The sequence below is a fragment of the Callithrix jacchus genome, chromosome 10 (assembly GCF_049354715.1).
Source record: "Callithrix jacchus isolate 240 chromosome 10, calJac240_pri, whole genome shotgun sequence".
NCBI lineage: Eukaryota > Metazoa > Chordata > Mammalia > Primates > Cebidae > Callithrix > Callithrix jacchus.
In genome coordinates this window covers 112,960,909-112,988,138 of record NC_133511.1, presented here as the reverse complement: position 1 = coordinate 112,988,138, position 27,230 = coordinate 112,960,909, and the positions used below count along the sequence as shown (strand labels likewise).

The 27,230-nt window shown below is 45.2% G+C and overlaps 2 long non-coding RNA genes across 13 annotated transcripts in view; one reads left to right on the top strand and one right to left on the bottom strand.

Moving 5' to 3' along the window:
- LOC103796311 (uncharacterized) overlaps positions 1 to 15,256 on the bottom strand; it is a 31,638-nt gene extending 16,382 nt beyond the window's left edge. Inside the window, exons 1-3 of one of the 2 annotated variants that reach the window (XR_624041.5) lie at positions 15,171 to 15,256; positions 9,273 to 9,376; positions 5,084 to 6,394 (exon numbers count right to left, since the gene is read on the bottom strand). This is a non-coding gene — a long non-coding RNA (uncharacterized LOC103796311). Of the gene's footprint in view, positions 1 to 5,083; positions 6,395 to 9,272; positions 9,377 to 15,170 lie in introns of those variants that run through there. The other variant, XR_008474785.2, reaches the window with a different exon arrangement.
- LOC118145499 (uncharacterized) overlaps positions 1 to 27,230 on the top strand; it is a 72,518-nt gene that overhangs the window by 9,411 nt on the left and 35,877 nt on the right. For 8 of the 11 annotated variants that reach the window (XR_008474787.2, XR_013523431.1, XR_013523426.1 and 5 more), the window contains 2 exons: positions 15,210 to 15,446; positions 20,090 to 20,237. This is a non-coding gene — a long non-coding RNA (uncharacterized LOC118145499). The remainder of the gene's footprint in view (positions 1 to 15,209; positions 15,447 to 20,089; positions 20,238 to 27,230) is intronic. The other 3 variants (XR_013523429.1, XR_013523425.1, XR_013523432.1) reach the window with 2 other exon arrangements.

Genomic DNA, 27,230 nt, shown 5'->3' with positions numbered 1-27,230 from the left:
TCTTCTGTTCTTGTGTCAGTTTGCTGAGGATGACGTTCTCCAGATTCATCCATGTCCCTACAAACGACACAAACTCATCATTTCTGATTGCTGCATAATACTCCATGGTGTATATGTGCCACATTTTTCCAATCCAGTCTATTATCAATGGGCATTTTGGTTGATTCCAGATCTTTGCTATTGTAAACAGTGCTGCAATGAACATTCGTGTACATGTGTCCTTATAGTAGAACGATTTACAGACTTTTGGATATATACCCAGTAATGGGATTGCTGGGTCAAATGGAATTTCTATTTCTAAGGCCTTGAGGAATCGCCACACTGTCTTCCACAATGGTTGAACTAATTTACACTCCCACCAACAGTGTAAAAGTGTTCCTTTTTCTCCACATCCTCTCCAGCATCTGTTGTCTCCAGATTTTTTAATGATCGCCATTCTAACTGGCGTGAGATGGTATCTCAATGTGGTTTTGATTTGCATCTCTCTGATGACCAGTGACGATGAGCATTTTTTCATATGATTGTTGGCCTCATATATGTCTTCTTTCGTAAAGTGTCTCTTCATATCCTTTGCCCACTTTTGAATGGGCTTGTTTGTTTTTTTCCTGTAAATCAGTTTGAGTTCTTTGTAAATTCTGGATATCAGCCCTTTGTCAGATGGGTAAACTGCAAAAATTTTTTCCCATTCTGTTGGTTGCCGATCCACTCTAGTGACTGTTTCTTTTGCTGTGCAGAAGTGCTGTGGCTCTTACAGTTGTTCCTCACTATCTGCGAGGGATTGGTTCTAGGAATACCCCCCAACCCATATCAAAATCCGTGGTTACTCAGGTCCCTGAAATGGTGTCATATTTGCTTATAATGGACACACATCCTCTCAAATACTTTAAATCATCTCTAGATTACTTATAATATCTAATGCAACGTAAATTGCTATATAAATCATTGTTATACTCTATCACTTAGGGAGTAATGACAGGAGGAAAAGCATATTCAGTACAAACTCCACCATCCCTGCCTTCAATATTTTCCATACCAAATTCCGCCTTCGTATTTACATATAACTGACACCCATCCTCCCAAATACTTTAAATCATCTCTAGATTACTTATAATACCTAGTATAGTTGTTGGTTGGATCCACCAAGGCAGAACCCAGGAATATGGAACCAACAGATACAGAGTGTCAACTGTTTGTTTTGTTTTGTTTTGTTTTGTTGAGATGGAATCTTGCTCTTTTGCCCAGGCCAGAGTACAGTGGTGTGATCTTGGCTCACTGCAACCTCTGCCTCCCAGGTTCAAGCAATTCTCCAGCCTCCCAAGAAGTAGCTGGGATGACAGGTGCATGCCACCACACCCAGCCAATTTTTGTATTTTTTAGTTGAGACGGGGTTTCGCCCTGTTGGCCAGGCTGGTCTCGAACTCCTGACTGCAGGAGATCTGCCCACCTTGGCCTCCCAAACTCCTGGGATTACAAGCATGAGCCACTGCACCCAGCCCCAACTGTATTTGCAAGGCATTTGTGCTGCTTGTGGCTATGATTTCGGCCAAGTTCTTTTCCCACTTTTGATTCTCAGTTTGCACATCTGTAAAATGGGATGTGGTTAGAATTCAGCTCTAAGATTCTCAATACTTCCGTTCTACTCGTTAACACTTTAATCCACTTTAAATAACATTTATCCAAAACCCATGTGATATAATTTATTCTTCATAATGTTGTACCGCCCTCTATTGGAGGTACTCTGCCAGCATTTGTCAGAGCCTTACATCAGCAGATGCTTAAATGAAGGCCCAAACCTAATTTATATTCTGAAAACAATCTCTCAAATAACATCTCTTCCCATGTAGCTAATAGGTTATTTTTACTAAAACAAAAATTTCTGTGTGTGCTTTAAAATTCTGTCCTCATTTTATTCCTTTTCTGAGGACCTTGTCAAAGTTCAAGGATTCTATAAATTAACATTTATTTCGACATAATTTTAGATTTACAAAAATCTGCAAGAATATTACAAAAATAACAGTATATCCTTTGCTGAAACTACCAAATGTTCACATTTTACTGCATTTGCTTAATCGGTTTCTCTCTCCATACACATACGCGTACATATATATGTAGTATGTACATATTCTTTTCTGAATCATTTCAGAATAAATTAGACATGAAATCCTTTTATCCCAAAATACTTTATTGATGATTGTACAATATTATGATAAAATCTTCATATTTTATTCAAATTTCTCAAATTTTCTCAATAATTTCTTTATAGAGGAAGAAAATCTTACATTCAATTTTATACTCAGTTGTCATATCTCTTTAGTTTTTTTTACTCTGGAATAGTTTCCAATTTTTTTTTCTTCTCCCAGCCTGTTCTAGTTTCCAAACTTTTCATTGTCTACTGAGACACTGACATTTTTGAAGAACGCAGGCAAGGAAGATATTTTGTAGATTGTTCCCCTCTTTGGGTTTGTTGGCTGGTTTTTCTTTGTGGTTGTTTCGTTTGTTTGTTTGTTTGTTTGTTTGTTTGTTTGTTTGTTTGTTTGTTTGTTTGTTTTAGAGAGAGTTTCGCTCTTGTTGCCCAAGCTGGAGTGCAGTGGCGCTATCCCCAGCTCATTGCAACCTCCGCCTCCCGGGTTCAAGCAATTCTCCTGCCTCAGCTTCCCGAGTAGCTGGGATTACAGGCATGCACCACCACGTCCCTCTAATTTTTTCAATTTTTAGTAGAAACGAGGTTTCACCATGTTAGACAGGCTGGTCTCAAACTCCTGACCTCAGGTGATCTGCCCACCTCAGCCTCCCAAAGTGCTGGTATTACAGGTATGAGCCACCATGCCCGGCCTGGCTGTTCTTAATGATTAGATTCAGGCTGTGCATTTTTAGCAGTAATACCACAAAAGTTTAGTTATTTTGGGGTTTAAAAAAAGGCCTAGTATGTGTTTGGAAAAATATGTAATAGTGATATAGACAGTTATTATACATAATTATGCATGTGTTTATTTATTTACATGAACAAACATTTGGGAAGCTTTACAAAATACTGGTGCTTAGCCCCACTCCTAGACATTTTTATTAAGTTAGGAGTTTGCTTGAGTATTCATTTGTTTTGTTTTGTTTTGTTTTGTTTTTTGAGATGGATTTTTCACTCTTGTAGCCCAGGCTGGAGTGCAATGGCTGGATCTCCACTCACTACAACCTCGGCCTCCCAGGTTCAAGCCATTCTCCTGCCTCAACCTCCCAAGTAGCTAGGATTACAGGCACCTGCCACCATGCCTGGCCAATTTTGTATTTTTAGTACAGATGGGGTTTCACCATGTTGGTCAGGCTGGTCTTGAACTCCCAACCTCAGGAGATCCAACAGCCTTGACCTCCCAAAGTGCTGGGATTACAGGAGTGAGCCACCACACCTAGCTGAGTATTTATATTTTTTTAAAGTTCTCCAGGTGATTCTAATGTGCAAACAGGATTACAATTCATTGATTTCTACTCTGCCTTACCAAAAAAGAATGATAGATAACTTATAGAGATCCATAAAAATATAGCAAAGAGATAGACTGGAAGAAAGGAAGGGACGGGCTTGCGTTGGTGGGCTACAAGTTTGCCTTGAGTTCTAACAAACAATACGAAGATAATAAAATAATTCAAGGCAAAGACCCCCTTTGTTTGTTTTTATGCAGTAGTCAAATTTGCATAGGGAGCCATTTGAAAACGATATATACAAGGCAAAATTAGACTGTGTCTAGAAAAAAGATGAAAATAAACTTTAAAAATAGTGGCAGTGGTTGTATTTGGTGATGTTATGGGTGATCCTGATTTTTCCTCCCACATTTTTCTTTAAGACTCTGGGTTTGTGAAATGGGAGGGAGAGAAAAAAAAAGAATCACTCTGTCACCAAGGCTAGAGTACAATGGCAAAATGTTGGCTTACTGCAGCCTCTGCCTCCTGGATTCAAGCAATTCTTCTGCCTCAGTTTCCCGAGTAGCTGGGACTACAGGCGTGTGCCACTACGCCCCGCTAATTTTGTATTTTTAGTAGAGACGGGATTTCTCCATGTTGGTCAGGCTGGTCTCAAACTTCTGACCTCAGGTGATCTGCCCGCCTCAGCCTCCCAAAGTGCTGCAATTACAGGTGTGATCCACTGCATCCGGCCTAGATATAAAAAGAACTCTTTAAAGTACTGTCTTTAAAAAAATTACCTTAAATTTTTTTTGTTAAAAGTTTTTCCTTCCCGGCCATGTGCAGTGGCTCATGCCTGTAATCCCAGCATTTTGGGAGGCAGAGACAGGCGGATCACGAAGTCAGGAGATCAAGACCATCCTGACCAACATGGTGAAAACCTGTCTTTAAAAAAAAGAAAAATAAATAAATAAATAGAAAAGGAAAAAGAAGTTTTTTCTTCCCATCACTCATAATTTCTGGAGCTGTGCTGTCCAAAATGGTAGCCACTAGCCTCATATAACTATTAAAATATAAATTTAGATTAATTAAAATTAGGCTGGGCACAGTGGTTTATGCCTATAATTGGAATTGCTTGAACCCAGAAGGCGGAGGTTGTAGTGAGCCAAGATTGCGCCTTTGCACTCCCCTCTCCCACCTTGGTTCCTTGGGGATGAATATGAAGTTCCTTCCCTGGACAGGAGTCCCTTGCATGCACTCCATTCTCAGGGGCTGCTGCAGGAGAGGATGCCGGCATACTGTATTCCTCCCACTGGTGGTGGAGACTAAATTCGGATACTCCCCCATCTTCAGAGTCTGGGGTCCTCGTGGGTCATGGGAGTGTCACAGAGGGGAAAGCCCTAGGGCGAAAGAGAACTGAAAAGTACGGCCGGGCATGGTGGCTCACACCTGTAATCCCCACACTTTGGGAGGCTAGAGGTGGATGGATCACCTGAGGTGAGAGGTCAGGAGTGTGAGACCAGCCTGGCCAACATGGCAAAACCCTGTCTTTACTAAAAATACAAAAATTAACTAGACGCAGTGGCATGTGTCTGTAGTCCCAGCTACTCAGGAGGCTGAGGCTGGAGAATCGCTTGAACCCAGGAGGTGGAGGTTGCAGTGAGCTGAGATTCAGCCACTGCACTCCAGCCTGGGTGACAGAGCAAGGCTCTATCTCAAAAAAAAAAAAAAAGAAAAAAAAAAAGAAGGTGACACTGAAGCCAAGACTTAAGGAGGTGAGAGAGGGAAGTATCACGGTCTTGGAGAGGGGCATCTGCTGGGTCTTCCCAGCAGAGCAGCAAGAGCCTGAGGCTGGCATGGATCTGACATGAGTGGTAGCAGTTAGGAGGCCAGTGTGACTGGAGTGGGCTGAACCGTGGCAAGGAGGAGCTGAGATCAGGGAGGTAGTAGGGAGCAGACTGCTTAGGGCCTCACAGGCTGCCACAGTGTCTTTGGGTTTTACTCTGAGTGGAGTGGGGCATTTTGGTCTCACTGTGTCAACTACTCAGCCTCCTGAGTAGCTGGGATTACAAGCAGGCACCACCACACCCAGCTAATTTTTGTATCTTTAGTAGAGACAGGGTTTCACCATGTAGGTCAGTCTGGTCTCAAACCCATGTTCTCGTGATCTGCCCACCTCGGCCTCCTAAAGTGCTGGAATTACAGGTGTGAACCACTCTGCCCGGCCAATTTTTTGTATTTTTAGTAGAGACAGGGTTTCATCATGTTGGCCAGGCTGGTCTCAAACTCGTGACCTCAGGTGATCTGCCCGCCTCGGCCTCCCAAAGTGCTGGGATTACAAGCATGAGCCACCATGCCCAGCCCCACCTGCTTATTTCTGCCTTTTCCTCCACCCTATTAGTCTCTACTGTGGTTTTTGATGATTTCCCCTTTGCTTAAGCATTCAGGACCCAAAATAGAAAACAAGAGAGTGCTGACTTGGATGGGAAATAGAGCTGCCAGAACTCCAGCAACAATGTGCTAATCACCTTCCCCTAAGCAGCACCAGCTCACAATTATGTACAGTGTCACCTTACAGGGCCAACTTTTTTTTAGATAGAGTTTTTCTCTGTTGCCCCGGCTGGAGTGCAATGGTGCGATCTCAGCTCACTACAACCTCCACCTCCTAGGTTCAAGTGATTCTCCTACCTCAGCTTCCCGAGTAGCTGGGATTACAGGCATGTGCCACCAAGCCTGGCAAATTTTTTATTTTTAGTAGAGACAGGGTTTCTCCATGTTGGTCAGGCTAGTCTTGAACTCCGAACCTCAGGTGATCTGCCCTCTTTGGCCTCCCAAAGTGCTGGGATTACAGGCATGAGTCACCTCACCTGGCCAGGGCCAACACTCTCACTCTGCAGCCAGCACTCTGTTGTGGGCCTATTATGGAAAAGGCTCAACTGTGCAGGCTCCAGCGGAGAAACAGAAGTGGGTTTGAGTGTCCAGACTTCTGCCCCAAAAGTAGCTTACCCTGTAAGGAAAAAAGACAATAACTGTTGGGATCCTATATATTTAGGCCAGGCCTTAAGGAGGGGAAGTTTCAGGGACAAGGAGGATTTGAGCTGGGAAGTGAAGAATAGGAAGGATTCACAAGGCAGAAACAATAAGGAACTGCCTGTCACGCAAATGGAAAGGATGACAGAAAAACACAGACAGGCAGGAGTAGAAGAGATGCATCCACTGGGCACAGCAGCCAGCAGCCGTCTCATCAGTTCTGATTTTGGACTGATCACTCAAAGTTTGTATGTATGTATGTATGTATGTATGTATGTATGTATGTATTTTGATAAATAATGTCCACTTGTTAAACAAATTACGATACAGGTATGCAATAAGGATACTATGCACACCTATAACATAACACAGAAGCTCTTTGTGAACTAATATAGAGAAAGATTTCCTGGATATATGGTTAAGTGAAAACAACAAGTTTTTTTTCATTTTTTTGTTTTGAGACAGAGCCTTGCTCTGTCACCGGGTGCTGGGCTGGAGTGCAATGGCGCGATCTCAGCTCTCTGCAACCTCTGCCTCCCAGGTTAAAGCAATTCTCCTGCCTCAGCCTCCCAAGTAGCTGGGACTACAGGCGTGTGCCACGATGCCCAGCTAATTTTTTTCTTCTTCTTCATTTTTTTTTAAAGATGGGGTTTCACCATGATGGCCAGGCTGGTCTTGAACTCCGGACCTCAGGTCATCCACCCACCTCGGCCTCCCAAAGTAATCCTGCTAGGATTACAGGCATGAGCCACTGCGCCTGGCCTCATTTTTGTATTTTAGTAGAGATGGGGTTTCTCTATGTTAGCCAGGATGGTCTCGATCTCTTGACCTTGTGATCCACCTGCCTCGGCCTCCCAAAGTGCTGGGATTACAGGCGTGAGCCACCGCACGTGGGAGAAAACAACAAGTGTTAAGTTATGCTATTGCTGGTTTAAAAAAGTGGGGGAGGGGAAGATGTGTGCGTATTTTCTTGTTTGTGCAAACAAAAAAAGGGATAGAAAAAAACTAGTTATGACCACACAGTGCCTCATGCCTATAATCCCAGCACTTTGGGAGGCTGAAGCAAGAGGATTGCTTGAGCCCAGGAGTTTAAGACCAGCCTAGGCAACATAGTAAGACCCCATCTCCACAAAAATGAAAAAGAAAAAAAAAAACTATGATGACTGCCTACACGGAGAGGAAATGAATTATTTGGAAGTAGGAAAGATTTTTCATGATAAGAGTAGGAAGAAGGAAGATGTAGGCAGGGATTTGTTAAATGGCACAACAGTATAGCTAGATAGACAGAAGGAACAAGTTCTAGGGTTTTATAGCACTGTAGGATGACTAGCGTTAACAATAATATATAGTTTCAAATAGCTAGAAGAGAGGATATTGAATGTTCCCAATGATAAATGTTTAAGATGGTAGATATACTAATTATCTCATCACTATACAATGAATTTTTATTTATTTATTATTATTATTACTTCTTGAGACAGAGTCTCTCTCTGTCACCCAGGCTGGAATGCAGTGGTGCCATCTCAGCTCACTGCAGCCTCCGCCTCCCAGGTTCAAGCCATCCTTGTACCTTAGCCTCCCAAGTAGTTGGAACTACAGGCGGGCGCCACCACACCTGGCTAAGTTTTGTATTTTTAGTTTCGCAATTTGGCCAGGCTGGTCTTGAACACTTGGCCTCAAATGATCCCCCTGCTTCGGCCTCCCAAAGTGCTGGGATTACAGGCTATTTATGTATTTTATTTTATTTTTCTATAGACCCAAAAGCTTGAGTGTTTTTTTTTTTTTTTTGAGACAAGGTCTTGCTCTGTCTCCCAAGCTGGAGTACAGTGGTGCAATCACAGCTTACTACACCCTTGACCTCCTGGGCTCAAGTGATCCTCTTACCTCAGCCTCCCAAGTATCAGACTACAGGTGTACACCACATGCTTAGCTAATTTTTTTTTTTTTTTTTTTTGTAGAGACAGGTTTTGCCATGTTGCCCAAGCAGTCTCAAACTCCTGCACTCCTCCCACCTCAGCTTCCCAAAGTGCTGTGGTTACAGGTGTGAGCCACTGCTTCCGGCCTACATTGTATATATCAAAACATCACTCAGGAGGCTGAGGCAGGAGAATTGCTTGAACCTGGGAGGGAGAGGTTGCAGTGAGCTGAGATCGTGCCCCTGCAGTCCAGCCCAGGCGACAGTATGAGACTCTGCCTAAAAAAAAAAAAAAAAAATTATGGACCCCATAAATATGTACAATTATTATGTGCCAATTTAAATAAATAAATAAATAGATTTTCCACAGTTAAGCCTTTTTGTAACTTTTGAGTTTGAACCATAAGTACCTATTCAAAAATGAAATCAATTAAATACACAATTCTGTTCACAATTTATTTTTTTTTTAGACAAAGTCTCACTCTATGGCCCAGGCTGGAGTGCAGTGGTACAATTTTGGCTCACTGCAACCTCTGCCTCCGGGTTCAAGCAATTCTCCTGCCTCAGCCTCTAGCTGGGACTACAGGCACATGCCACCAAGCCCGGCTAATTTTTTTATTTTTAGTTGAGATGGGGTTTCACCATGTTGGCCAAGATGTTCTTGATCTCCTGACCTCATGATCCACCCACCTCAGCCTCCCAAAGTGCTGGAATTACAGGCATGAGCCACTGCACCCGGCCTCTATTCACAAGTTTTTTAAATAAATATGTACTGAGTGAACAATTTGGTGAATGTAGTTCAGAGTTTCCCTCGGTGGCTTTCAGGAAATAAGCTAGTGTCCCCTCCCACTCTCATTCAGGGTCACCCGCCTGGGCCTGCCCACACTCTCCCTCTCTATGTCCCTCCCCTCCCCTACAAAAAGGCCAAGTTCTGGAATACCAGGCTACTGCAGCAGCTGTCCCACTGGCTGGCTGGAGGTGTGTGAAGGACAGGTAAACAGGAACATGTGGTGGCAACAGAAATTCCCTTCATGCCAATGTGTCCTGTAAACAGAATGAAAAAATGTCATGTTTACCTTCTAGGGAATTTTACAAAAACAACTTTCCTGCTTCCTTAAGCTTCTAGATAAAAGAAAATAAACTTGGCTCTGCTCTGAGTCAGCTGACTTAGCTATAAACTATCGAGTCCGAGGAAAGTTTTCGGTCAAGAAGTGGTAGCAGGCCAGGCATGGTGGCTCATGCCTGTAATCCCAGTAATTTGGGAGGCTGAGGCGAACAGATCACCTGAGGTCGGGAGTTCAAGACCAACCAACCTAGCCAACATGGTGAAACCTCATGTCTACTAAAAATCAAAAAACTAGCTGGGCGTGGTGGTGCACACCTATAATCCCAGAGACTCAGGAGGCTGAGGCAGGAGAATAGCTTTAACACAGGAGATAGATGCTGCAGTGAGCTGAGATCGTGCCACTGCATTCCAGTCTGGGCGACAGAGACTCCATCTGAAAAAAAAAAAGAAGTGGCAGCAGCCTCTTGTATGCCTGGTCTATCCTGGCTGCTGAGAGTTCTATCCAGAATAACTGTCATTCTTGAACTGATGAGAAAAGGATCTCTGGGAAGTTGTGGTGTCCACAGAGAGATTTTCAAGGCCAGCCCAGAAAATCTAAATGAGCCTCCTGGCCTGCCTCCAAAGGCAGCAAGCAGCGCCAGTGTCATGGGTGTGCAATCTCAGCTTAGAAAGTCCCTTGCACATGACTGAATGCTCTGCTGACATCATCTTGAAATTTTTAATAATTTTTCAACAAGGAGTCTATATTTTCATTTTGTGACAGGCCCTTTAAGTTATGTAATCAGTCCTGCAGGAAGTATCACAAAACTCCTTTGTCACCTCAAGTATCCTGGCTTATTATTTTTGTTGGTTATGAAACATATCGAGTCCATTATTTTTCTTTTTTTTTTCTTCAAGACCAAGTCTTAACCTGCTGCCCAGGCTGGAGTATGGTGGTGCGATCTCGCCTCACTGCAAACTCTGCCTCCTGGGTTCAAGTGATTCTCCCACCTCAGCCTCCCAAGTAACTAGGACCACACGTGCATGCCACCACACCTGGCTAAATTTTGTATTTTTAGTAGAGATGGGGTTTTGCCATGCTGGCCAGGCTGCTCTCAAATTCCTGACCTCAAGTGATCCACCCACCTGCCTCAGCCTCCCAAAGTGCTGGGATTACAGGCATGAGCCACTGCGCCCAGCATATAGTGTGCCAGAATGTATGGGATCCTTTCCTGAAAGCCATTTTATTTATTCATTCATTCATTTATTTTTAGAGACAAGGTTTCTCCTCTCTCTCTCTCTGTTGCCCAGGCTAGAGTGCAGGGGCATGATCACACCTCACTACAGCCTCAAACTCATGGGCTCAAGCGATCCTCCCACCTCAGCCTCCTAAAGTAGCTTGGTATATGCACAAACTACTGCACCCAGCCTGAAAGCCATTTTAGAAGGGCTTGGAGCTCCAGGCACTTATACCTGTGGACATGTGGGAGGGGAAGGCCATGGTCAGGGTCAAGAGAGCAAACGGAGTCTGGGTGCAGTAGCTCATGCCTGTAATCCTAGCATTTTGAGAGGCCACAGCAGGTGGATCGCTTGAGCCCGGGAGTTAGAGACTAGTCCGGACAACATGGTGAAACTGCATGTCTACAAAAAATACAAAAAAAAAAAAAAACCAAAAAACTAACCTGCATGGTGGTACATGCCTGCAGTCCCAGCTACTTGGGGATGCTGAGGCAGGAGGAGCACTTGAACCCAAGAGGTCAAGGCTGCAGTGAGCAGAGATCATACCACTGCACTGCAGCCTGGACAACAGACGGAAGTAGGCCAGCCTACTAACTTGATATACAGCCAGGCACTTTATCCCACTGCAGAGAGAAGAGGGAGAGAAGACATCGAAAACCCCTTCAGCACTGGGTGGGCACTCTTAGGACTAGAGAAGGGAGCTAAGTGAGTCACCATGTCTTGTGCCACCATCTCTTTTTATTCCTGGCTCCCATGGGGTACTCAGAATTACTGGTTCACAGTATAACATCTTTGAGAAAATCTTCCAAAGAAGACACAGAAGCAAGGTCTTACATTTTTGTTGTTTGTTCTGTCATTCAATAAATATAGACTCCATCTCTACAAAAAAAAAAAAATTAGCCAGGAGTGGTAGTGCATACCGCAGGAGGTCCCAGCTACTCAGGAGGCAGAGGTGGGAGGATGACTTGAGTCCAGAAGGTCAAGGCTACAGTGAGCTATCATTATTCCACTGCACTCCAGCCCAGGTGATAGAGTGAGACCCTGTCTAAAATATAGATATCTTTAGTAGCGATAAAGTCTCTCTATGTCACCCAGGCTGGTTTCAAACTCCTGGCCTCAAGTGATCCTCCCACCTTAGCCTCCCAAAGTGCTGAAATTACAAGTGTGAGCCACTGCATCCTTCCAAAAAAAGGAAGTATTTATTGAGCACTTAGTGGAGCTAGGCAATAAGAAACTAAATGAACACAATGATAAATCTGAATCATGGTAAGAGTTATGAAGAAAACAAAGACTGCCAAAAGAAAGTATCTGGACAGAGGTAGGGAAGGGGAGGAGGACTACTTGGCTAGTATCATTAGAGAATGACTCTGAAAACCTGAGCTTTTTCAGCTGATACCTGAAAGATATATAGAAGCAGCTATGAGCAAAAAGGAGGAAGGGCAGGCCCAGTAGGGGAATAGCCTAGGAAAGCACTTTGGGACGTTGTGATGTGCAGGAACGTGGCATCTTCATGAAATGAACAAAGGCAAGTGGCAAGCCAGGTACAGTGACTCACGCCTGTAATCTCAGCACTTTGGGAGGCCAAGGCGGGTGGATCACCTGAAGTCAGGAATTCAAGACCAGCCTAGTGAATGCGGTGAAACCCCGTCTCTACTCAAAATACAAAAGTTAGCCAGGTGTGGTGGCATATACCTGTAGTCCCAGCTAGTCGGGAGGCTGAGGCAGGAGAATTGCTTGAATCCGGGAAGCAGAGGTTGCAGTGAGCCGAGATCCCACCACTGCACTCTAGCCTGGGTAACAGAGCAAGACTAGTCTCAAAAAAAATAAAAAAATAAAAATAAAGGAAGGCCAGTGGCTGGAGTGTCAGGAACAATGGGGAGTAAGCATTAGAAGGAGGCAGGGCCTGGAGAGATGGGCAGGGCCAGACCCTGCAGGGCTCAGCAGGCCACAGTGGGGACCTTGGGTGTCATTCCAAATGTATCAGTCTTTGAAGACTTGTAAGAGGGACAGTAATGCCATCAGATTTACATTTGGGAAACCAAGAATAAAAGCCAAATCTCCACCCTAGCTCTCTCTTTCCATTTCACTCAAGGTCTCCTGGGTCTGGCCCTCTTCCAGCTACAGAAAGGTCAGCCCTTGTACTAGGGGAGCTTTGAGGAACAGAAGACGAGACCGAACTGAAAGGCAAAACGTTGCTTAGCAACCAGAAGGGTGGGCAAGTGTGGTTTTGCCACCTGGCATTCATTTACCCTTCTTACTAGTGTCTTTCTCCACGGACTTCCTCTTGGGGTAATGGGACAGGACCCTAAATGGAAAAACTATTACAAGTTAACAGTTAGGTAAGCAATGGCAGTGTCTCAGACAGGGGTAGTAGAAATGGGAATGGGAGAAAAAAGAGTGGAACTGAAGTAAGCTTTAGAGGGGGAATGGTTAGGATTTGATGATGGATTGTGGCAGGATAAAAGAGAGATGTTCAGGGTCATAAGTATCTGGCATGAGACACTGAATGGCTGCAGGTGACATTTATAAAACTGGGTGCAAACTGATTTTGGAGGTGGGGACCAAGATTAAGAGATCTCTTTTGAAGATGTTATTTTTTTTATTTTTTTGAGATAAAGTCTCACCCTGTCATCCAGGCTGGATTGCAGTGGCTCACTATCAGCTCACGGCAACCTCTGCCTCCCGGTTCAAGAGATTCTCCTGCCTCAGCCTCCCGAGTAGCTGCGATTACAGGCGCACGCCACCATGCCCGGCTAACTTTGGTATTTTTAGTAGAGACAGAATTTCACCATATTGGCCAGGCTGGTGTCAAACACCTGACCTCATGCATGATCTACCTGCTTCAGCCTCCCAAAGCTCTGGGATTACAAGCGTGCCTGGCCTAATTTTGCTTTCTTAGAGATAGGTTCTCACTCTGTCACCCAGGCTGGAGTGCAGTGGTGTGAAAGTAGCTCACTGCAGCCTCAAACTCCTGGGCTCAAGCAATCTTCCCACCTCAGCTTCCTGAGTGGCTGGGACTACAGGTGCACACAACCACACCTAGCTAATTTTTAAATTTTTGGTGGAGTCAGGGTCTCGTTTTGTTGCCCAGGCTGGTCTTGAACTTCTGGCTTCAAGCGATTCTCCCTCCTCGGCTTTCTAAAGCACCGGGATTACAGTGAACATGTGAATTTGAGATGACTGTGAGAGATCAGAGTGGATGTGGCTGTCCCCGTCCCCACTAGACAAGTCAGAGGGAGGCTTCTGTCCAAAGGCCTGCTTAAAGGGACAGAATGGTCAGAAAAGAAGGGCAGGGCCTGGCTTCCTGCTCCTTCATTGCCAGCTGCTGGGTCCTGGGCCCCCAGACAGAGACTCCAGGATAGATTCTGCAAAATCTGGAATCATCAGTGACCTGTTTCTTACTCACCCTCGCAGTTGCTTCAGCTTACCCTCTGATGTGGTACTTACATGTGGAATAGCAAGGTTTAGAATCAATACAAGTAAAAGATACATGCATTGTGGAAGGGCTCATGCTCACTAAATGTGGGCACTAGCCTTTCCTCAGGAGCACTGAGTCCCGGAACCACATTGGCCTGGGAGACAGGGACCCTGGCTGGATGGGCCCTCCATCTGCACAGCACTTTAGAGCTTACAAAATACTTTCACAACCATTGTCTCATTTGATTAACTCAACAATTTTTGAGGGATTATCCATAACTCCACTTTAAATTAGAAGGTTCAAAGAGGTTAAGTAATTTGCCTGGGTTGCACAGGTATTAGGAATCAGAAATTAAGGTCAGGGGCCAGGCGAAGTGGCTTATACCTGTAATCCCAGGACGCTGGGAAGCCAAGGCATGTGGATCGCCTGAGGCCAGGAGTTGGAGACCAGTGTGGCCAACATGGCGAAACCCTGTCTCTACTAAAAACAAAAATTAGCCTGGCATGGTGGTGTGCATCTGTAGTCTCACTACTCGGGAGACTGAGGCAGAAGAACTGCTTGAGTCTGGGAGGCAGAAGTTGCAGTGAGCCCAGATCGCACCCCCCGCACTGCAGCCTGGGTGACAGAGCGAGACTCAGTTTCAAAAAAAGGAAAAGAAATTAAGGTCAGAAACCAAAACAAATTATCTGATGCGAAAATTGAGGCACTTTCTAGCGAGCCTCATTCCATGGCAGGGGTTGCTCATGTTCAGAGAAAGCTGCCTTCACTTCTAAGATATGAGAGGCACAGGAGGTCCCACTGCCTGTGACATTGCCCAGAACGCCTAGTAGAGCTGCAAGGCCCCACAGAGATTCTGTCCGGCCTCCTCCTCTTACAGCTGAAGGAAAAATTGAGACTCAGGGAGGGAAGAAAGTACGTGGCAGTTATCAGGACTAAAACCCAAATCTCCAGCCCAGATCTCTTTCCACTTCACTCAAGGCCTCCTGGGTTTGGCCCTCTTCCAACTACAGAATGGTCAGTCTTTGTGTTAGGAGAGCTTCTGCGGAACAGAAGAGGAACAAGAGCAGAAAAACAAAATGATGCTTAGCAACCAGAAGTGTGGGCGTGTGTGGTTTTGCCACCTGGCGTCCATTTACCCTTCTTTCTGGTGTCTTCATCCCCGGCTTATTCTCCAGGGTAACAGCTACACCGCCTTTTCAGGCTCTGCGCCTCAAAGAAATTCATTTCCTGGAATTCACTTCACTTCCTGCTCCAAGAATGGACATGTGACTCAGGTTTGGCCAATCAGAGCATCACCTTCCTCTAGCCATGGTGATTGGCTCAGGAATGAACACGTGACCTAAGCTCAGCGTGTTGCCCTCTTCCTTAGGACCTTCGATTTTCCAAGGAGTGAGGGAGGAGGAAACGAAATGGTATGTGCGTTAGCAGCCTGCTTTTTAACCTAAATTTTAGTCTTCCTGACAATTCACCCCAAGTAAAGACTCCTCCATAACCCTTTCAAAGTAGTAGTTAGATAATGAGGTTGTAATGTCATTTTTCTTATTTCCCAAAGTCATGAATCACTTTAATTGAGGCAGAGCAACTTTGCTCTTAAGTTGTTACTTGGAAAGTGAGATTCAATGCAAGAAAATTCAGCTGACACAGAATCTGTTAAGGATTCCTTTAAATCAGTGACACTCTCTGCTGTGTGGTCCCCAAATCAGCAGCAGCAGTATCACCTGGGAAATGCAAGTTCTCAGGCCTCACCCCAAGACCTACTGTATCAGAAATTCTGGGGATAGGCCAGCAATCTGGGTTTTAAGAAGCTTTTCCGGTGGGGCACGGTGGCTCATGCCTGTGATCCCTGTACTTTGGGAGGCCGAGGTGGGCAGATCACTTAAGGTCAGAAGTTCAAGACCAGCCTGGCCAACATGGTGAAACTGTATTTCTACTAAAAAATACAAAATTAGCCAGGCGTGGTGGCGGGCACCTGTAGTCTCATCTACTGGGGAATCTGAAGCACAAGAATCACTTGAGCCTGGGAGACAGAGGTGGCAGTGAGCCAATATCACACCTCTGCACTCCAGCCTGGGTGACAGAGTGAGACTCCATCTCAAAAAAATTAAAAAAAAAAAAAAAAAGAAACAGCAGCAGCAGCTCTTCAGGGAGTCTCTCTGAGCCTACTCTGGCTCAGGAGGCTGCGTGATTTGAAAATAAAAATAAAATTAAAAAGAAGCTCTTCAGGTGATTCTAATAAACAGCAGAGTTAGGGTGTCCAATCTTTTGGCTTCCCTGGGCCACATTGGAAGATGAAGAATTGGCTTGGGCCACACATAAAATACACTAACACTAATGATAGCTGATGAGGTTCAAAAAATCGCAAAGAAAGATCTCATCATGTTTTAAGAAAGTTTACGAATTTGTATTGGGCTGCATTCAAAGCCATATTGGGCCCCATGCGCCTGCAGGTTGCAGGTTGGACAAGCTTACACTAAAGATTGAGCACTACAGCTTTAAACCATTACGCTAAGTCCTAGATGGATTTACTTAAAACAGTAGACTATGAGGAAAGAAGATGTTTAAAAGTTGTGTCTGGCGACTGGGCATGGTAGCTCACACCTGTAATCTCAGCACTTCGGGAGGCTGAGGCCAGAGGATCACTTGAGGTCAGAAGTTCGAGATCAGCTCTGGCCAACATGGTGAAACCCCTGTTTATAAAAAATACAAAATTTAGCCAGGCGTAGTGGTGGGCACCTGTAGTCCCAGCTATTTGAGAGGCTGAGACAGGAGAATTGCTTGAACCTGGGAGGCAGAAGTTGCAGTGAGCCGAGATCGCGCCGCTGCACTCCAGCCTCGGCAACAGAGCGAGACTGTCTCAAAAAAAAAAAAAAGTTTTGTCTGTCTCTTTGCAGATCAAACTTTACAATATTGTTTATTTTAGTCTAGTGGCTTAGAGATAGGGTTTTATATCAAGTAGACCTGTGTCCTTACCCCCACTCTACTACTTGTTGGCTGTGTGAATTTGGGCAAGTTATGTCTCTTCTTTTTTTTTTAGATGAAGTCTCACTCTGTTGCCCAGGCTGGAATGCAGTGGCACAATCTCGGCTCACTGCAGTCTCTGCCTCCTGGGTTCAAGAAATCCTTCTGCCTCAGCCTCCCGAGTAGCTGGGATTATAAGTGCCTGCCACAATGCCCGGCTAATTTTTTTGTATTTTTAGTAGAGATGGGGTTTCACCATGTTGGCCAGGCTGGTCTTGACCTCCTGACCTCAACTGATCTGCCTGCCTCAGCCTCCCAAAGTGTTGGGATTACAGGTGTGAGCCACTATGCCTGGCCTGTGTCACATGTCACTTTTTTTTTGTTGTTGTTAAGATGGAATCTCGAACTGTCACCCAGGCTGGAGTGCAGTGGCGCAATCTCAGCTCACTGCAACCTCTGCCTCCTGGGTTCAAGCAATTCTCCTGCCTCAGTCTCCTGAGTAGCCGGGATTACAGGCACCCACCATGACACCCAGCTAATTTTCCATATTTTTAGTAGAGACAGCGTTTCACCATTTTGGCTAGGCTGGTCTCGAACTTCTGACCTTGTGATTCACCCGCCTTGGCTGGGTTTACAGGTGTGAGCCACTGCGCCCTGCCCTGTGTCACTTCTTTAAGCCTCAGTTTTCTCATATGAAAAACCTGGAGTAATAACATCTCCTTTATGGGTTACTCTGGAAATTCATTGAGATAATGACTATAAAATTGCTAACACATGGAAAGCTCTCAAATTTCAGCTTCTAATTATTATGTTAATGGATTAGGGCTACTAATTACTTATTTATAAGCACGGACTCCCCTTCCCCATCCCACACGGGATGAGAACATATTTTCTCACTTGTCTGAGATTGATGTCTAGCCTGAGGGGCATGGAACAGAATCCAAAGATGTAGGTCTCAGGCTTGGCACTGCCAGTAAGTTACTGTGCCACATTTAGTGAGCTAACTTCCACCCCTAAACCTCAGTTTCCAAATGTATTAAAAAAGTAGGTTCAGGTACATGGGTCCTTCTTGGTTTTGACCCTCTGAAATTCTATGCCTTAAGCCTTGAACAGTTTTTTTATATTTTTTTCAAGATGGCATCTCACTCTGTCGCCAGGCTAAAGTGCAGTGGCGTGATCTCGGTTCACTACAACCTCTCCCTCCCGGGTTCAAGCGATACTCCTGCCTCAGCCTCCCAAGCAGCTGGGACTACAGGTGCACGCCACCAAGCCCAGCTAATTTTTGTATTTTTAGTAGAGACGAGGTTTCACCATGTTGGCCAGGATGGTTTTGATCTCTTGACCTCATGATCCGCCCACCTCAGCCTCCCAAGGAGCTGGGATTACAGGTGTGAGCCACTGTGCCCAGCCTGAACAGAGTTTTTAAATTGGCCATAGGAAGCATAGGCTTCAGTGCCAAAATGATCGGGAAGCAACTCTTTACTAGGATGCATGAAAGGAAGACCAAACTCTTAAATGTGGGCATCAGAGAAAGGCAAATCTTTCCACAGAGCAAACATTCCTAGAGATTTACCTGCTTGTTTTGGGGCCTACCCCATTGTCTGGGCTATACCATCAAGGAGCCCATGTCCCCTGCTAGTCAGGAGATCCACCCTCCCTTTCTCTGTTCTCCTTGTGGAGGCTTCATCTCTTGTCTTGATATGAGTATGCAAACACTGTGGCCAAGGGCCCTCCTAGAGCATAAAGCAGAGTCGCGTTAAACCTGCCAACAAGTATGAGAAGTTAACACACTATTGGGTCTGAAGCCAGGATCCACTGTATCTCACAAGAGCCCTGCTCTGTGTAGGCCAAAATGGCAGGGCAGGTCAAGGCAGGAAGATCACTTGAGGCCAGGAGTTCAACACCAGCCTGGCCAACGTGGCAAAACTCTGACTCTGCTAAAAATACAAAAGTTAGCTGGGTGTGGTAGTGCATGCCTGTAGTCCCAGCTATTCAGGGAGGCTGAGGCCCGAGAATCACTCAAAACTGGGAGGCAGAGGTTACAGTTAGCTGAGACTACACCACTGCACTCCAGCCTGGGTGACAGTGAGATTCTGTCAAATAAATAAATAAATGGCAGGGCATAGAATCACCCCTTTTTATTTTCATCTTTTTGGTTATTTACAATTTTTGTTTTGTTTGTTTTTGAGACGGAGTTTCGCTCTTGTTACCCAGGCTGGAGTGCAATGGCACGATCTTGGCTCACCGCAACCTCCGCCTCCTGGGTTCAGGCAATTCTCCTGCCTCAGCCTCCTGGTTATCTACATTTTCTATGTTTTCCTCTCCTGGGACTGGCTGTTCATCATTTATCTGTTTAGTCCTAAAAGCAGCAGCTTCAAATCTAGACCTTCATCAAGCACAGTCACGGATTTCCTTTGGCGATGAGAATACAGTGCATGCGGAGGCTGGAGGTTCCATTCTAGCATGGGGCCACTGGGTACCTCGGGCAAGTCACTTAGCACCCAGGTTCTCCTTTTCACTCCTGTAAAGTAAGGGTCTGGGGCGGGTAAGGGGGTGGATAGGCTTTTCACATATAGTGCTTCACAGGACTGCAACACACCACTCAAGGATTGGAAGCTGACTGAAATTCTTTACTGATAAGGTCCTGAATCCAATCCTGCCCGCTCTGCAACTCCAACCCACCATCTGATTTTGGCCAGCGGTTCACAAATGTGAATACATAGGGAAGAAAACGTGAATCTGGGCTGGGCGCAGTGACTTACGCCAGTAATCCCAGCAGTTTAGGAAGCTAAGGCAGGTGGATCACTTGAGACCAGGACTTTGAGACCAGCCTGGCCCAATATGGTGAAACCCTGCCTCTACTAAAAATGTAAAAAAAATTGCTGGCCATGGTGTCATGCACCTATAGTCCCAGCTCCTTAGGAGGCTGAGGCATGGGAATCACTTGAGCCTGTGAGGCAAAGGTTTCAGTGAGCTGAAATCGTGCCACTGTACTCCAGCCTGGGTGACAGAACAAGACTCTGTCAAAAAAAAAAGGAAAATGTGAATCTAGTGATGCAAACCACTCAACAATGTAACTCCAATGTCCTGCTAACAGGAGAGGAAGAGGAAGTCTTGGAAGACTCACAGATTTCTCAGGATTCCCAAAGTCATGAAATACAGATTGCAAAGAGAAGTATCGGAGCGTTGGATTCACCCATCTCCCCCATATCTCAGACAAGGAAACTAAAGCCCAAACCCGGGAGGTGAGTTCTTCTTTTTTATTTTATTTTATTTTATTTTTGTAATTTATTATCTTTTTATTGCATTTTAGGTTTTGGGGTACATGTGAAGAACATGCAAGATTGTTGCATAGGTACACACATGGCAGTGTGATTTGCTCCTCCCCTTCACCTATATCTGGCATTTCTCCCCATGCTATCTCTCCCCAACTCCCCACCCCCTGCTGTCCCTCCCCTCTTTGCCCCCAAAAGACCCCAGTGTGTGATGCTCCCCTCCCTGTGTCCATGTGTTCTCATTGTTCAACACCCGCCTATGAGTAAGAACATGCAGTGTTTGATTTTCCTTCTGTCAGTTTGCTGAGAATGATGGTTTCCAGGTTCATCCATGTCCCTACAAAGGACACAAACTCGTCATTTTTGATGGCTGTGTAATATTCCATTGTGTATATATGCCACATTTTCCCTGTCCAGTCTATCATCAATGGGCATTTGTGTTGGTTCCAGGTCTTTGCTATTGTAAACTGTGCTGCAATGAACATTCGTGTGCATGTGTCCTTATAGTAGAATGATTTCTAGTCCTTTGGCTATATACCCAGTAATGGGATTGCTGGGTCAAATGGAATTTCTATTTCTAAGGCCTTGAGGAATCGCCACACTGTCTTCCACAATGGTTGAACTAATTTATACTCCCACCAACCATGTGAAAGTGTTCCTATTTCTCCACATCCTCTCCAGTAACTGTTGTCTCCAGATTTTTTAATGATCACCATTCTAACTGGCGTGAGATGGTATCTCAATGTGGTTTTGATTTGCATTTCTCTAATGACCAGTGATGATGAGCATTTTTTCATATGTTTGTTGGCCTCATATATGTCTTCTTTTGAAAAATGTCTGTTCATATCCTTCGCCCACTTTTGAATGGGCTTGTTTTGTTCTTGTAAATCTGTTTTAGTTCTTTGTAAATTCTGGATATCAGCCCTTTGTCAGATGGGTAGATTGCAAAAATTTTTTCCCATTCTGTTGGTTGTCAATTCACTCTAATGACTGTTTCTTTTGCCGTGCAGAAGCTGTGGAGTTCGATTAGGTCCCATTTGTCTATTTTGGCTTTTGTTGCCAATGCTTTTGGTGTTTTGTTCATGAAGTCCTTGCCTACGCCTATGTCTTGAATGGTTTTGCCTAGATTTTCTTCTAGGGTTTTTATGGTGCCAGGTCTTATGTTTAAGTCTTTAATCCATCTGGAGTTAATTTTAGTGTAAGGGGTCCACTTTCTGCTTTCTGCACATAGCTAGCCAGTTTTCCCAACACCATTTATTAAACAGGGAATCCTTTCCCCATTGCTTGTTTTTGTCAGGTTTGTCAAAGATGGGATGGTAGTAGATATGTCGTGTTGCCTCCAAGGCCTCTGTTCTGTTCCATTGGTCTATGTCTCTGCTTTGGGAAGTGAGTTCTTAAAGCCATGCAGAGAGTAGGTGACCCCAGGTCAACACTCAGCCAATTATGCTAACTTTGCTTTTTTTTTTTTTTTTTTTTTTTAAGATAGAGTCTCACTCTGTCACCAGGGCTGGAGTGCATTGGTGTGGTCTCAGCTCACTGCAACTTCTGCCTCCCAGGTTCAAGCGATTCTCCTGCCTCAGCCTCTCAAGTAGTTGGGACTGCAGACACGTGCCATCACACCTGGCTAATTTTTGTATTTTTAGTAGAGACAGGGTTTCACTATGTTGGCCAGGCTAGTCTCAAACTCCTGACCTCGTGATCTGCCCACGTCCACCTCCAAAGTGCTGGGATTACAGATGTGACCCACTGTACCTGCCTGACTCTACTTTTATGTCATGAAGGCAAATAGCCCAGGATCATTTTTTTTAAACCATTAAGTTGGTAGACTATGTCAGTTTTATTTCTTCTTATTAGGACACACTGGTGTATAATCAAATCCTTCAGCCTCGCAGATTGGGATGTTTGTCAAAGCTGAAGAATACCCTCTGGCACCCCTATCTCCTTAGTAGTAGCAACAGAGACAGCCCTGACCCAGCTGCATTTTTCTCAGGCTGTCTCAGACAAAGGGCCTGCCTTGCCTTGTTATCTCTTCGTCTTAATCAGCTCTGCTCCATGTTTTATGTGCAAAAGCCTCCTTGGCTGCCCAACAGGAAAGCTGGGCCGAGGTCCCAGAGTTACTTTGAAAGCCAGGCTGGGACGGTTTTGATGGGAGAAAGTACAGCGGATGTGTTGGGCCTGCAGCCTGCAGTACCTTCAGAGATCCATATCTCTGCACACAGAGACAGTGTGGGGGAAGAAAGAGCAGGCCAACTGGCCTGGCTTCACAGTCCAGCTACTTCTCAGCTGCGTGACTTTCAAGGAGATATTTCACCTTCTGAACCTTACTTTCCTCGCCTATACAAGAGGATGACACCACTCGTCTCACAGGGTTGTTGGATTTCGTGTGTAGCATCATAAGCTCTGAGCCTGGGGGATGGAACTCTGGCTATATTTGTTTTCCTGGTGCTCAGGGTGTGGAGTAGTACTAATGAAGAATCAGTATTCTAATCCACGGAATTAGAATTCATATTCTATCTGCCCTGAAGGTTGGGCTGTGGCGTGAAAGGCAGAGCCCAGGAATTGGGTCTGAGGATGGTGCTGATACTTACCAGCTGTGGCTAATCCCACTTCTGTAAGATTCCATTTCTTTTTCTCTAAGTGGAAAGCTTAATACCTTTCCTGCATCCTGATATTATAGTTATGAAAATGCCTTGTTAACTGTAAAATACTATGTCTGTTACATTTTTTCTTATTAGTACACACTGGTATATAATCAAATCCTTCTGAGACCTTGGGCCAGTCATTAAACCCCTCTGGGTATATCCATCAGGGTCCCAGCAGGAAACAGATGGCACATTCAAAATGGGTAATTTGATTAGAGTGTAATAATGGGGCTATTTACAAAGATGTATGCACAAAATAGATAGGGCAGTATCTAGTGACCATAAGGAGCCCATGCTCTCCCTCAGCCTTGAAGGAGCAAGGGAGAAGCAGTTCCGTGGACTAGAGTTGGCAGCTGCGTGGAAAAGGCAAGAGCCATGGCCTTCAGAGAGGGAATACAGCTCATCCAGGGTGCCCTTGCAGGGAGAGGGATGAGGAAATAATACCCACATCTCGCTCTCCTCCTGCCCTCTGATCTCGGGTTTGTGCTATCCTTTGGCCTTACCAAACTGGAAGCCAGAGGGTAAGGGAACTCCTTGATGCAATCCATACCGGTCACCCTCCCAGGACGCAGGACAGGATGGAAAGGGTGGAGAGCAGGTTGGATGATGGGGGATGGGGAAGAATTGGCAGGTATCCAGTGCCCTGGGCTTTAATGTATTTCACAATTAGAGGAAGGTGTTGAATGAGATGATGTCTCCTTCTTTCCTACCCACTAACAGATTCTCAGTGCTTTTTCCAAGCTTCAGATCTGGACCTAGGGTTAGACCATAAGCCAGAATCCAACCCCTCTCCCAGGGAGATCTTTAGTCTTCTTGATTAATCGAAAACAAGGACATCCTTTTCTGGCAGCCCCAAATTTAAATTACCCTCTTTGAGTCCCATACTCAAAGCAGTGGGTAAGCCAGTTACAAAGGGGTAATTCTCTGGATTACTATGTTTTAGTATTTATTTTTCTCTTTTAATCAAAGTGTGCCAGGTGCATGTCTCAAATGCTAAACAGATGGCCTTCCGCTTTCATTCATTGGGGGAAAAAAAAACTAATGCAATGTAGATATCTCTTTAGGCCTTATCTTTAGAAATAATAAATTGCATACAAGTGAACACCCTGGAGCAATCTAATTTCTTCCAATACCTTCTAGTTGACAGGCAATGTGGCTCCCAGGGGAGAAATCAAAGAACTGAGTCATCTTGATCTTGGAGAGACAATTGTTCCCAAGTCCCCTTTTGCACTCCATCCTATTCCAGATGGTTGCTATAAATCACGTGCCTGTAAAAGAAAAGATAAGAGAGGGCTTCCCCAGAAGTTCCCACATGGACAGTACAGGACAACGGTTAAAACCATGGGCTCCAGGCCTGGTACAGTGGCTCACGCCAGTAATCCCAGCACTCTGGGAGGCCAAGGCAGGTGGATCACTTGAGGTTAGGAGTTCAAGACCAGCCTGGTCAACATGGTGAAACCCCATCTCTACTAGAAAGACAAAAATGAGCTGGGTGTGATGGTGGGTGCCTATCATCTCAGCTACTCCAGAGGCTGAGGCCGAAAAGTTGCTTTAACCTGGGAGGCAGACTGTGCCACTGCACACCAGCCTGGGTGACAGAGTAAGAGTGAGACTCCATCTCAAAAAAACAAAAAACCAGGGGCTATGGAGACAGTAAAATCTGGGTTCAAGTGCTTGCTCTGTCACTTACAAAGTTGTCTTTGTGACCTTGAACAAGTGACCTAAGTTTCAATGTCATCTGTCAAATGAACATCATAATAATACTCTGCCTGACTCCTCGGGTTATTTCAAGAATTGCATAAAATGATACATGTCTTTAGCATTCCATAAGTGGTAGTGGAGGGGAAGCTGGGAGCTGAGGACACACTAGATCTACAATAGTGCCCCCTTGCCTGCCATGGAACTCCGTGAATGCTTCTTCTGTGGCCCTCACTGCTTTCCCTTGCATTTTAGCCATCCATACTATCCCCCTGCTCTAGACCTGTCAGTCAGCACTGGCCACATCTACAGTCCCCTCACTGAGAAGCACTGCCCTTCCCCAACTGCTCTACACTAGGGGTAGTTTTTAGCTCCTTAAGCAAATCATCATAGGGAAATACTGTGTTTTATTTATTCCCCCATTAAAGATACAGGCCAAAGAAAGGCCATTCTGGTTCTGTAATGCAGAGAACCTAGGTGTTGTACTAGATAAAACCTAGAAGACTGACTTTTCTTTTTCTTTCTTCCTTTTTTTTTTTTTAGTCGGGGTCTCATTCTGTCACCCAGGTTGAAGCACAGTGGTACGATCTCCACTCACTGCAACTTCCACATTGCAGGCTCACATCTGAGACCCCACATCCTCCCACCTCAGCTTCCCAAGTAGCTAGGAACCACAGGCACACAGGCACACTAGCACACACGCCTGGCTAATTTTTTTTTGAGACGGAATCTCTCTCTGTCACCCAGGCTGGAGTGCAGTGGCGTGATCTCGGCTCACTGCAACCTCCGATTCTTGGGTTCAAGCTGTTCTCCTGCCTCAGCCTCCAACTAGTAATACCATTGCACCCAGCTGGCATCAGTACTATAACACTGGTATCTTTAACCTTTATTTTGGCAATGATGCCCCTGTAAAACACCAGACAAACCCTTAACAAGCTAGCATGGGCTGGGCGCAGTGGCTCACGCCTGTAATCCCAGCACTTTGGGAGGCTGAGGCAGGCGGATCACAAGGTCAAGAGATCGAGACCATCCTGCCCAACATGGTGAAACCCCATGTCTACTAAAAATACAAATAATTAGCTGGGCATGGTGACGTGCACCTGTAGTCCCAGCTACTCAGGAGGCTAAGGCAGGAGAATTGTTTGAACCCGGGAGGTGGAGGTTGCAGTGAGCCGAGATTGTGCCACTGCACCACTCCAGCCTGGTGACAGAGTGAGACTTTGTCTCAAAAAAAAAAAAAAAAAAAAAAAGGGCCAGGCGCAGTGGCTCACGCCTGTAATCCCAGCACTTTGGGAGGCCGAGGCGGGTGGATCACGAGGTCAAGAGATCGAGACCATCCTGGTCAACATGGTGAAACCCCGTCTCTACTAAAAATACAAAAAATTAGCTGGGCATGGTGGCATGTGCCTGTAATCCCAGCTACTCAGGAGGCTGAGGCAGGAGAATTGCCTGAACCCAGGAGGCGGAGGTTGCTGTGAGCTGAGATCATGCCATTGCACTCCAGCCTGGGTAACAAGAGCGAAACTCCATCTCAAAAAAAAAAAAACAAGCTAGCATGATGAGTCTGGGGAATTTGTATACAGGGCCGTGTCCATCCATGGGAGGATATAGTGTTGGAGGAAACCCCAGGGATTGTCAGTCAAATGGCTGAGGATTCTCTTGCAACGAGGATATTACTGATGAGAAAATTTTAAAAGCTTTAGGGAAAACCCTCCCTCAATGATAGAATACTTTCAATACATCTGATTGAAGTTGGAAATGTGCATGTCATGTCCTGATGGGAGCTCATCTTTGCATGCACAAAGTCGGGTAGGCACATTGATCCAGAAGCATTCCTGAATGTAGCTAAAACTCCAAAAACTCAAGGGTCCATGTCCTTTTTTCAAATTGCTTCACTATCGGCTGCTACTGCTCTGGTCTGTTCAAATAATGCCCCTTGATTTGAAAGAATGAAGTATGTATTTCATTTATAAAGTCAATAAATTTCTTCTGAGTGCTGATATGTTGCAGGTGCTGTTGATTCAATGGCAAATAAGCACCATCTCGCTCATGAAGGCATTTCTGCAGTTCCACAGTAGTAATGAGAGCTGCTTGATCATCCATTTACACTTCACCATAATTCTGGGGTAGGCTGGGCAGATCTCATAATCTCCATATTACAAATGAAAAGCCTGAAGATGAGAGAAGTTATGAGTTTTTTTCCAAAGTTCCACAACTTGTAATTAATAGATGTGAGGTGTTTTTGTTTTTTTTTTTCTGAGACAGGATCTTGCCCTGTGGCCCAGGCTGGAGTGCAGTGGTACGATCTCAGCTCACTACAGCCTCTGCCTCCTGGATTCAAGCCATCCTCCCACTTCAGCCTCCCAAGTATCTGGGACCACAGGTACACACCACCAAAGTGGCTAATTTTTGTATTTTTGCAGAGATGGGATTTTTCCATGTTGCCCAGGCTGCTCTCGAACTCCTAAGCTCAAGTGATCACCCACCTCAGCCTCCCAAAGTGCTGGGATTACAGGTGTGAGCCACCATACCCACACAGTCAGATGTGAGATTTGAGACTGCTTAATCTGAGGGCCCTTTTATGGAGTTGCATGTTCTGTCGTCTTATTTCAGATCTGGTATT